Source organism: Pongo pygmaeus, chromosome 1, assembly GCF_028885625.2.
Source record: "Pongo pygmaeus isolate AG05252 chromosome 1, NHGRI_mPonPyg2-v2.0_pri, whole genome shotgun sequence".
Classification (NCBI taxonomy): Eukaryota; Metazoa; Chordata; class Mammalia; order Primates; family Hominidae; genus Pongo; species Pongo pygmaeus.
In genome coordinates, this window is record NC_072373.2 from 179,623,055 (window position 1) to 179,635,440 (window position 12,386).

Consider the following 12,386-nt stretch of genomic DNA (forward strand, 5'->3'; position numbering starts at 1 on the left):
GCACATCGAAATTGGAGGTTATTCTATAAAATAGTTAGTTTAAAATTGTTAGTGGCATGTAAAGCAAACAAAAAGGTGGAGAAGTTGTTCCAGATTCAAGAAGACCAAGAGAAAAGACAACTAAATACAACAATACGTGATCCCTAAGTAGATCTAGATCCAAAACAAGAACAAGAAACATAACATACGGCCGGGCGCGGTGGCTAATGCCTGTAATCCCAGCACTTTGGGAGGCCGAGACGGGCAGATCATGAGGTCAGGAGATCAAGACCATCCTGGCTAACACAGTGAAACCCGTCTTTACTAAAAATACAAAAAACTAGCTGGGCATGGTGGCGGGTGCCTGTAGTCCCAGCTACTTGGGAGGCTGAGGCAGGAGAATGGCGTGAACCCGGGAGGCAGAGCTTGCAGCGAGCCAAGATCACGCCACTGCACTCCAGCCTGGGTGACAGAGCAAGACTCCATCTCAACAGAAAAAAAAAAAAAAAAAAAGAAACATAACATACATTTATAAGAGACAATTGGAAGAGTTGGAAGAATTCAAATATGTACTATTTTGTAGTTGCAGTATAGAGTCAATATTAATTTTTTTGACTTTGATAATGATATTGTGGTTATAAAGAGAATATCCTTATTCTTAAGATTAAATGCTGGGACAGAGTGTCATAATGCTTGCAATTTACTTTCTTTTAAAATTGTTTTATTTTTAATTGACACATAATAATTGTGTATGTTTATAAGGTTGCAACCTACCTTCAAATGTGAAAGAAATGGTATATGTATTTGACCAGAAAGGATGAAAGTAAACTTGTCAGAGTATTAACAATTATTGAATCCATGTGAAAGGTACATTGATGTTCATTGTACTTTTCTTTCAAGTTTTCTCTAGATGGAAATTTTTTTTAAAAGCTGGGGGCAAAATCTCCACAAAGAATAAACTGTAACATTAGGACAGTGCAACTTACTATTTTGGTCCAATTTTTGTCTCTAACATTATCCTTTGTAAGAGATTATTGAATGTATGTTCAATACTTATTTATTATTTTGTTTCCTACAGTTTAATAATGCTACTCCATGATTTAAGAATGTTTTACAGTTTACAAAACATGGCTGGGCTTGGTGACTCATGCTATAACCCCAGCACTTTGGGAGGCTGAGGTGGGAGGATCGCCTGAGCCCAGGAGTTCAAAGTTAAAGTGAGCTGTGATCACATCACTGCACTCCAGCCAGGACAACAGAATGAGACCCTGTCTCAAAAAAAAAAAAATAAATAAATAAAAGAAACAAAAAACAAAAACACACACACAAAAATCCCCCAAAAAACTACATACAGAGGGAGTATTTGTGTACATCCTATTTCTATTTTGTGAAATAGATGAGATAGGTGGTATTTTCTTCACTTTACAAATGAACAGTGTGTTTTAGAGAAATATTCCCAAGATCATAGCCAGCTACTTTTGTGCCCAGACTTCCCTCCTAAGCCTTGCAGTCTTCCCTGTATCAACCTTGATGTCCCACAGATTATTTTAAATGCAGTGTACCACAAACTTGTTCCTTTTTTCCTCTGTAGATTATTCCTTGGTAATGGTGCCTTGATCTACCCAAATAGACCAGTCGCATATCTGGAAGGCATCCTACAATTACTATACTCTTACCTAATTGGTTCTAGGGGGAGAAGAAATGGGGAAGAGAACTAATGTTTTTCAAGTACATATTTAATATCTGGTTCTATGTGTTCGATGATTTTCATGAATCTTATTAAATTCTTTCAGCAGCTACTGTGTTTAGATGGTGTCTCCAATTTTACAGTTTCATAATAGAGATTTGGAAATAGGCTTAACAAGGTTAAGTGATTTTTTTTTTTTTTTTTTTTTCTTTGAGATGGAGTCTTGCTTTGTCACCCAGGCTGGAGTGCAGTGGCGCAATGTCGGCTCACTGCAACCCCCACCTCCTGGGTTCAAGTGATTCTCCTGCCTCAGCCTCCTGTTAAATGATTTGTTCTAAGTTGCAAAGCTCATAGACAGTGACTGGGGGATTTGAATTTAGGTCTTAAACTCTAGAGTCTGCATTCTTTCCAATGTACATAAGCAAATTTCTCTTAAATCTTTCTCTTAACTTTTTATAACACTGCCATTGCTTAAGTCTCAGTTTGGATTACTGGAAGAGCCTACCTACTCAGTTTTTCAGTATTCAACCTTATTTTCTTTAGTTGAGCTTCTGTGCTATTGACAGAGTGATCTTTCTAAAATCCCACTCTGGTCATAGTGCTTCTCTTCATTGATAGAATGAAAATGGCAAATAAAGCACTTCATATAATCTAGTTCTTGCCTTCTTTTCTCATCTTCACATACTTCCTCACATCTGTGCTACTCTTCAGCCACACTGAAAAATGGAATTAAAGCTTTAGTCTGTCATAACTGCTTGCCCTTATAATTGTTACTACCCTAGTCTTTCATTCTTTGCTGTGTTATCTGTTGCATTCATTATTCAAGACTCCAAAGAGTAAGTTCCTATAGGAAGTCTTTATAATGCCTTCACTGGCTGTATTAGGTATTTTTTCTTTGCCGTGTGCATACATCTGTTACAGAACTACATTATAACTATTTGTTTTCATGCCTTTTGCTGTAATACTGTGAATTCGTTGAAAGTCACACCTCACAGATATTCAGTGTTCAGTAAATGTTTATTACTGAATGGAGATTAGTGAACCTCCTTCTAATCCCCACACTATGAATATACTTTTCCTTAGGGAGGCTAACATATATCAGTTTTTCCATAGAGGTTGTTGTGACTTTTATATTTATTTGTTTTGTTCATCTTGAGTATTGGAATAGTAATTAGGGGACCTGATTTCTAGTTTCGGCTCTGCCACTTATTTGCCATACTTTCTTAGGCAAGTTACTGTAATTTGGCCTTGGTCTCTTGGCCTCAATTATCTCATCCATCTAATAGCAGGTTGAATTAAGTGTTTCCTGACCTCTTACCTGTCTTTCCCAATGACTCTGATTTTCTTGGGAAGGCTTTTGAGCAGAGAGATGACATGTTGGTAGTGGTCTTATGAGTTTCACTTTGACAGAATGTGTAGGATGGGTTGGAAGGGTGTGTTAGTCCATTCTTACATTGCTATAAAGAACTACCTGAGACGGGGTAATTTATAAAGAAAAGAAATTTAATTGGCTTACAGTTCTGCAGGCCGTACAGGAAACATGGCTGGGGAGGCCTCAGGAAACTTACAGTCATGGTGGAAGGAAAGTAAAGGGGAAGCAGGCACGTCCTACATGGCTGGCGCCAGGAGGAAGAGGGCGAAGGGAGGGGTGCCACGCCCTTTTAAACAACCAGATCTCCTGAGAACTCACTATCATGAGAACAGCAAGGGGGAAATCTGCCCCATGATCCAGTCGCCTGCCACCAGGCCCTTCTTCTAACATTGTGGATTACAATTTGACATGAGATTTGGGCGAGGACATAAATCCAAACCATATCAAAGGGGATAAACCAGATGAATGCAGAGAGACCAGTTAAGAGAGTAATGTGGTTTCATGAGCGCCTGGAATGTGATCAATATTTGGAAAAGGAGAAATAATTGTGAAAGAAACTTTACAATTTGAGATGGTAAGGGCAAATGTGGTATCACAGAAAGATATCTGGTCTTTGTCCCTGATTTTTGGCACAGAGGTCTTAAAACCCTTGGAATTTCCTGAGCCATAAGGGTAATAAAAGTGTCTTTTGTTCTAATGAGGCTACTCTTGGTGGGCCTCTAGATAGCTTCAGGATGGGGGCTAGTTGCCAGGAAGAACAAGCCTTGATTAGAAGCTTGGAACTTTCAGCATGACCTCCCCAACCTCTGGGGAGAGGACAGGGGATGGAGATTAAGTTGATCACCAGTGGCTAATGATAATCAATTGTGCCTATGTAATGAAACCTCCATAAAACCCCTAAACAACAGGATTTGGAAAGCTTCCAGATTGGTGAATGCAGTGAGGTGCTGAGATGTTGGCATACCTGCAGAGTGCATAGAAGCACTGTCTCCCACACACCCGCCCCCATACACCTTACCACCCTGTGTATCTTTTCCATTTGGCTGTTCCTGAGTTGTTTTTTTTTTTTATAATAAGCCTGTAATGGTAAGGAAAAAGCATTTTCCTGAGTTCTGTGAGTACTAGCCAAATATCAAACCTCAGGAGGGGGTTGTGGAAACTTCACATTTGTAGCCAAGATGGACTGCATTCTGGGTAACCAGGGGACCTAATACTTGCAATTGGCATTTGAAGTGAGGGCAATCTTGTGGACTCTTAAACCTACAGAGTCCGACATTAACTCTGGGTAGTTAGTGTCAGAATAGAATTGAATTGTTGGAGACCCAGTTGGTGTTCAGAGGATTGGAGAATTGCAAAGTTGATGTCAGAATTGGTTGGTGTAAGGGGAAAAAAAAAGGCCATAACAGCATAGTAGAGTGATTGTCTTCTCTGCAGATCCTGTCTTTGCTGCAAAAAAGGACTCCAAGATTTGAAGCCTGTGTTGACTTAAACAGAGAACTAGGTATTCTATTTTGAGAGAAATAAATAGCTTAATTTTTTTTTCTTATTTCTGCCTTAGCTTCAAAAGAGGATGCAAAGAAATGGAACTTTATAACTAGAGACATAGTTATTTTCAGATTTACACAGAAAATGTTATTTTCCCACATGGGGAAACAGCTCCCTAAAACACACAGAAAGAGGATTATCAGTCAGAAACAGCGTAAAGACAGGGAAAAGAGGTTGGGAACCTTCAGTAAAAACAAATAACTATCCTTACTTACTCATCATTTTCCAAGGTTGTGAAGTTTTGGTATTGAGGATTTTCTTCACTTGGACTTGCACTGTGAGGAAGGTGGTCTTCTTAATATTATTGAAATTGCACACTTTAAATTTAGTGTTTGTCAAACTCTCATATTTGTTAAACAGGGAGCTTTAGAAAACATCTTTACTGTACTCTGAGGGTGCTATTGGCACTTACTAGCCCAGACAATCAAGAGAGCTAGAAATCTTTCTTTATCAAAGTTGATACTAAGTCTGGGAAGTGCTGAGTGACCAATTTGTTCCTGTTGCTACTGCTGGATTCTGTGCCAGTACTGGACAGTGGTAACAACTGTTGAGGCTGCTGGTGCTAATGTCTTTTCTGCTAGTAGTCCTCTAAATCAGCAGTCCCCAACCTTTTTAGCACCTGGGACTGATTTTGTAGACAACAATTTTTCTGCGGACTGGAGTAGAGGATGGTTTTGGGATGATTCAAGCTCATTACATTTATTCTCCACTTTATTTCTGTTATTGCATTGTAATGTATAATGAAATAATTATACAACTCACCATGATGTAGAATCAATGGGAACCCTGAACTTATTTTCCTGCAACTAGACGGTCCCATCTGGGGGTGATAGGAGACAGTGACAGATCATCAGGCATTAGATTCTCATAAGGAACACACAGCCTAGATCCCTCGCATGCACAGTTCATAATAGGGTTCATGCTTCTGTGAAACTCTATTGCTGCTGCTCATCTGACGAGAGGCGGAGCGCAGGTGGTAATATGAGTGATGGGGAGTGGCTCACGTTACCACCCTTCACAGGGCCTTCTCTGTGTCTCAGTTCTTTTTTTTTTTTTTTTGTCTCTGATAAGGATACTCTTATGGGTTATAGGATCTACCATCTGGGATTACCAATGTAATCCCAATCCTTCCTTTAATCCCATCTACAAAGATCCTGTTTCCAAGTAAGGCTCACATTTTTAGAAAAAGACATGAATTTTTTAGACACACTATTCAACCCACTATAGGAAGCTACTAGCAATTAGAAAAAACTCTTATCAGTAGGGGTCTTGTTTTCTCTTGATCATATTCATTCATTTGCTCAACAAACATTTAAAGAACCCCAACACTGTACAAGGGGAAGGTGTAGAGAAAGACGGCCGATATATTCTTTGTTCTTAAGGAGCTCCCAGTGTCACTGGAAGGCAGATGTAGACACCAGTATCTGCAGTACAATATGACAGGCTGGGCATGGTGCTGTAGGAATACAGAAGACAGGTTCTATATTTGTTCTGGAGGGGCCTAAAGTTGCACATTTAAATCTTGAAGAAAGACAAGGAATTTGCTGAAAAAGCTAATATCAGGTGTAAAGACACTGGGTCAAAAGAGAGTAGCTTAAGAAGTCATAGGTTCTTAAGTGCTGCTGGATCATGGAGTGCACTTAAAGAGTGCATTAAAGATCTGTTACTGTGTAAATAGTGATTTAAATTTTCAGCTAATTATTTGTTAATTGGGAACTTTTTAAAAAAAAAATCCCTGCTTTGTCTACTGACTCAAGTCACCTTTAGCATATGTTGAATTTTTCTATATACTATGGTTTCTTTGGGGCTATTCCTTTGTTGTTTTTGTGATTTTAAAAATCTGTTTTTGAACTAGATTCAAATGGTTTTCCTTAATGTAGCTTTATAATGTTTACTTACAAATGATGAGTCAAGTATATTTTCATTATACTCTTTTACAAAAATGTTTTTGTTGTTTTCAACTTTTTTTCTTCCAAATGGGTTTAGGTTACCAAAAAATTCTGTTGATATTACCTCTAGAATTTCTTTATTCTTATAAGTTCGTTTGGGATCAGTTGGCATCATTTCAGTAGTCTTTGCAGTCAGGAATAACTTCTCATTTTTTCAACATTCCTTTTTATGTTCTTCAGTAAAGTTTTAAATGTGTTTTTTTTTTTAATTTTAAAATGAGATGGGAAGCCATTGGAGTTGGTAAAAAAAAAAAAAAAAAAAAAAAATTGAGCCCTGGAGGAAGCCACAATATACACTGGCTAATCTATTTGATAAACTAATAACAAATTCTATTCAGATTACAAAATATAGGTTGGTAAAACTTGGAAATGTTTATAGAAGATGTATTAGTTGCTGAGATGGTCAGTCTGTATTGATCTAACAGTCAATTTGAATTAACTCTAATAACTATTATAGAAAGTTTATAAGAACAACCTTTTTCCCAATGTCTCTGTGTCTTAAATGATACCCTGTGGTGCTGGGTGCAATGGCTCACGCCTGTAATCCCAGCACTTTGGGAGGCTGAGGCGGGCAGATCAGTTGAGGTCAGGAGTTTGAGACCAGCCTGGCCAACATGGTGAAACTCCGTCTCTACTAAAAATACAAAAATTAGTTGGGCATGGTGGCACGTGCCTGTAGTCCCAGCTACTCTGGAGGCTGAGGCAGCAGAATCGCTTGAATCCAGGAGGTGGAGGTTGCAGTGAGCCAAGATCATGCCACTGCACTCCACCTTGGGCAACACAGCAAGACTCTGTCTCAAAACAACCAAAAAAACCCAAAAAACAAAAACAAAAAGAAACAAGAATGATACCCTGGGGGTCATGAAGAGAGAGTTAGATATACTGTGTTAATCTAGATGTCTCTGATGTAGATGCAGTTCTCTTCCATCAGCCCACCTGAACCTAAAAGGGACATAGCAAGACACCAAGGTTTAGGTGGTTCCTGCATGCCAGATTCTAATTACCAAACCATTATTTCTTTTGTAACCTCACAATTTCTTTCAAACTAGTAGTGCTTTTTGATTTACAATGATATTTTTCTTATTCTTCTCACTTGCAAAAGCAGTTTGGCTCATGAGGTTTAAACAACTGGAATGCTGGCTCTTGGTTTGTCAATAATTGGCAGCTCAGTAACAGGATATAATGTCAGCTGTCCAGATTTAGAAGAAACAAGTGGAATAGGAAAAAAGAGAAGGGTGTGTAGGTAGTTTCTTGTTTTCCTGATGTTTCCACTAAGTACAGAATGCTCTGAAAGAGAAATGGACTTTTGGGAAGGGGTGTTACCTTTGACTGCCTTTAATCCTGAGTTGCAGTCTCAGCTTCCTACTTTGGCACACATGCCTGTTTTCCTTTTGTGGAATGTGTTAAGGAAGGCAGCAGATGGTTGTCAACACTGTTGAGGTTAGACTCTAATGAGAGGTCGCTTTGTTGGGGGTGAATTGATTTATAGTTTACAGTAAATTCTGTATTCATAGTAGGTGATACTGTGGAAGCAAAACTGTGAGATCTCATTAAAAAAGAAATTGAAGAATAATGCCTTTTTTGTTTGTTTTATCCCACCACACAACAGACCCTTCAATTTGGCCTGGTACCATCATCTGCTTTGACTTTAAAATACAGCTCCTCACAGGAATGCCTCTCCCTTACCCACCCCTCACCACACTATGATTATATCACATTACTGCTTTCATGAAAGTGGTTGTCAGTACAACCTATCTCCTACTCTCTACTGGCAGAGTTTGAGAGTTCCAGTTGCTCTACATTCTTGCCACTCACTACCTGTCAGCCTTTTTAGTTTTTAATCCATTATTTTGAACTTAGAGGCATTTCATTGTGATTTTAAATTATACTTCCCAGATTATTAATAGCCGTTTGGGGATGCTGTCTTGTGAGTGCCTATTCAAATCTTTTTCTTTCTTTTCTGTTGAACTGTGTGTCTTTTTCCTGTTGATTTACAAGAGTTTTTTATATTTTCTGGATAGAAGCTTTTTGTTGTGTGTTGCAGAGATCATCATCTATTCTGTGGCTTGTGTTTTTGCCCTTTTAATGAGTCTTTAATGAGCAAGAATAACTAATTTTAGTGTAGTTCAGTTTATTCTTTCCTTTTTGTTTTTTTGGATCCTGTTTTCAAAGAAATCTGTCCACCTTCAGCTCATGAAGATATTTTCCTGCATTTCTTTTAGAAGCATTGTTTTTACCTTTTACATTTAGTGTTGTAATTTATCGAAAGTTAATTTTTGTGTTGGTATAAGAGAGGCTGAAGTTTTGTTTTGTTTTCCTCATGGGGTATCCATTTAACCATCATTTATTGAAAAAACCCTTCTTGGCCGGGCGCGGTGGCTCACTCCTGTAATCCCAGCACTTTGGGAGGCCAAGGTGGGCGGACCACGAGGTCAGAAGATCGAAAACATCTTGGCTAACATGGTGAAACCCCGTCTCTACTAAAACATACAAAAAATTAGCCGGACATGGTGGTGGGTGCCTGTAGTCCCAACTACTTGGGAGGCTGAGGCAGGAGAATGGCATGAACCCAGGAGGTGGAGCTTGCAGTGAGCCAAGATCGTGCCACTGCACTCCAGCCTGGGCGACAGACTGAGACTCCGTCTCAAAAAAAGACAAAAAAAAAAAGAGAAAAGACCCTTCTTTCCCTACTTCTCTGCAGTGCCATCTTTGTCGTAAATCAAGTATTCCTACCTGTATGGGACTGTTTCTGAATTCTCTAGTCTTTTATATTTGTTTATTTGTCTATACTTGCTTCATTCAGTACTACCCTGTTTTATTTATTAAAAGTCTTGATAACCTGGTAGTGTAGGTCTTTGAACTTTTTCTTTACTAAGATGGTCTTGGATATTCTCAGGTCTTTGTATCTTCACATATATTTACAGTCAGGTTACCAATTTCCTCAAAAAATATTCCAGGATTGTAATTGAGATCATATCAGATTTGAAGATGAATCTGGGAAGAATTAACATATTTACAGTATAAAGTCTTCAAATCTATGAACATAGAATATCCTTCCATTTATTGAACTTGTCTCTTAGTACTCTTTTAGACTCTCTGTCGTAATTATGTACATTTTTCTTTTGATATTGGTTTAGGTATTTTTAAGATATTCATTAGATATTTTTTATTCAGATATTTTATTTAGGTATTTAGGTATTCTTTAAATAATCTTTAGGTATGTTTGGTGGAATTCATTAGTGAAGCTGTGTCTGGAATTTTTTTGTGAGAAGGTTTTTAATTAAAGATTTGGTATCTTTAGTAGATATAAGACTAAACTGATTTTTCTGTTTTTTCTTGTGTCTTCACAGGTTGTATTTTGCTAAGAATTTGTCTATCTAAATTTTCATATTTATTGGCATAAAGTTCATAATATTCTTTTATGATCTTTTAAATATCTGTAGGATTTGTACAGACTTTCCTCTTTTATTTCTAATACCGAACATGTGGATCCACTGTCTCTTTTTCTTGACTATGGCCAAGGGTGTATTAATTTTAGTAGTCTTAATAAAGATCCATTTTTTTTTTTTTGAGATGGAGTCTCACTCTCTCCCAGGTGGCTCCAGTGCAGTGGCGTGATCTTGGCTCACTGCAATCTCTGCCTCCCGGGTGCAAGTGATTCTCCTGCCTCGGCCTCCTGAGTAGCTGGGATGACAGGTGTGTGCCACTGCGCCCAGCTAATTTTTGTATTTTAGTAGAGATGGGGTTTCACCGTGTTGGCTAAGCTGGTCTTGAACTCTAGATCTCAAGTGATCCACCCGCTTCAGCCTCCAAAAGTGCTGGGATTACAGGCATGAGCCACTGTGCCCAGCTTAAAGATCCAGTTTTTACTGGATTCTTTTTTATGGACTTTTGAGAATATTTGTGGCTTTCTCCACACAAGAAAGAGTATTTGTTTACTCTTTTTAAAATTTTTCATATTTATCTTTACATTTAAATTCTTCTTTCTTTGGTTTTAATTTGCTTTCATTTTTATAATTGATCGATATGAGTGCTTAGATCATTTCTTGAAGTCTTCATACTTAATATGTATCATTAAGGCTATACATTTCCACTCAAACATGGCTTTAGATGCATATCGTATGTTTTGCCATCATGTATTTTCATTATTAAACATTAATTTAAATATGTAATTTGTTTTAATTTCTTTTTTGACCCTGAGAGTTATTTTGAGGTATACTGCTTGATTTTCAAACATAGAGGCATTCTCTATTTAACTTTTTAGTGCTGTTTTCTAGCTTAACTCCACTTTGTTTAGAGAATATACTATGTGATTTCAGTCCTTTGAAATTCATTGAGATTTGCTTTATTGGTCAATACATACTGAAATTTTGGTAAATGTTTTTTGTACACATGAGAAGAATGCCTAGTCTGGATTTGTTAGATCCAGTTATCTTTGTTATTATGTCAGGTTTTTTTGTGTTCAGGTCTTCTATATTCTTACTAATTTTGTTTTTTTCCCCTTCTCTATCAATTACTGGTAGATATATGTTAAAATCTCCCCTATGATTATGGAGTTTTCTATTTATTTTTTTAATTCTGTTTTGATCATGTGCTCTTTAGGTATCTACAGAGTTAGAGATGATACATATTCTGGGTAGATTGACCCTTTTTTCATTATGAAAAAGACCTCCCTCTTGCCTTAAAGTCCTATGTCTTGTATTACATAGGACTTTGTAATATTTGTTACATAGTTAGTAGATAGAAAACTTCTGTTAGTATTTTCATGATATTTATTTTTCTAGTTTTACAAACTTCATTTTAACATTTTTAGGTTTTTATATTTAAGGTTTGTCTCAGAAATATTTTTGGGCTTTTCCTCCCCAATTAAAAAAATGACACATAATGTACATATTTATGAGTTGCATGTGATATTTTGATACATGTGTACAGTGTGTAATGATACAGTCAGTAATTAGGATATCCATCACCTCAAACACTTATCTTTGTGTTGGGAGCATTCCAAATCTTCTCTTCTAGCTATTTTGAAATACACACTAAATTATTGTTAACTATAGTCACTCTGTTGTGTTATTGAATACTAGAAATTACTGCTTCTATCTAACTGCATTTTTATACTAATTAACTAAACTCTCTTATCTCCCCTTTCTCCTACCCTTCCCAACCTCCCCTATCCCTCCCATCATTCTACTCTCTACTTTCATGAGATAAAATTTTTTTTTAGCTCTAACATATGATTGAGAACATGTAATTTGTCTCCTTGTACCTGGCTTATTTCACTTAATATAATGTTCTTCATTTCTATCCATGTTGCTGCAAATGACATGAGTTCATTCTCTTTATGGCTGAATAATATTCCATTGTGTATATGCACCATATGGTTTTTTTTTTAAAGTAACTCAAGCTCTCTTTATTTTTATAATCATCATGCTATCATTGTTTATTTCTTTTTTTGTTTTGTTTTTATTTATTTATTTATTTATTATTATACTTTAGGTCCCCAGAGTGTGATGTTCCCCTTCCTGTGTCCATGTGTTCTCATTGTTCACTTCCCACCTATGAGTGAGAATATGCGGTGTTTGGTTTTTTGTTCTTGCGATAGTTTACTGAGAATGATGATTTCCAGTTTCATCCATGTCCCTACAAGGGACATGAACTCATCATTTTTTATGGCTGCATAGTATTCCATGGTGTATATGTGCCACATTTTCTTAATCCAGTCTATCATTGTTGCACATTTGGGTTGGTTCCAAGTCTTTGCTATTGTGAATAATGCTGCAGTAAACATACGTGTGCATGTGTCTTTATAGCAGCATGCTTTACAGTCCTTTGGGTATATACCCAGTAATGGGAT

The 12,386-nt window shown here is 37.1% G+C and overlaps 1 protein-coding gene across 1 annotated transcript in view; it reads left to right on the forward strand.

Moving 5' to 3' along the window:
- The window catches only part of FAF1 (Fas associated factor 1), a 534,220-nt gene that overhangs the window by 131,873 nt on the left and 389,961 nt on the right, over positions 1-12,386 (forward strand). The gene's annotated exons all lie outside the window — the stretch shown is intronic.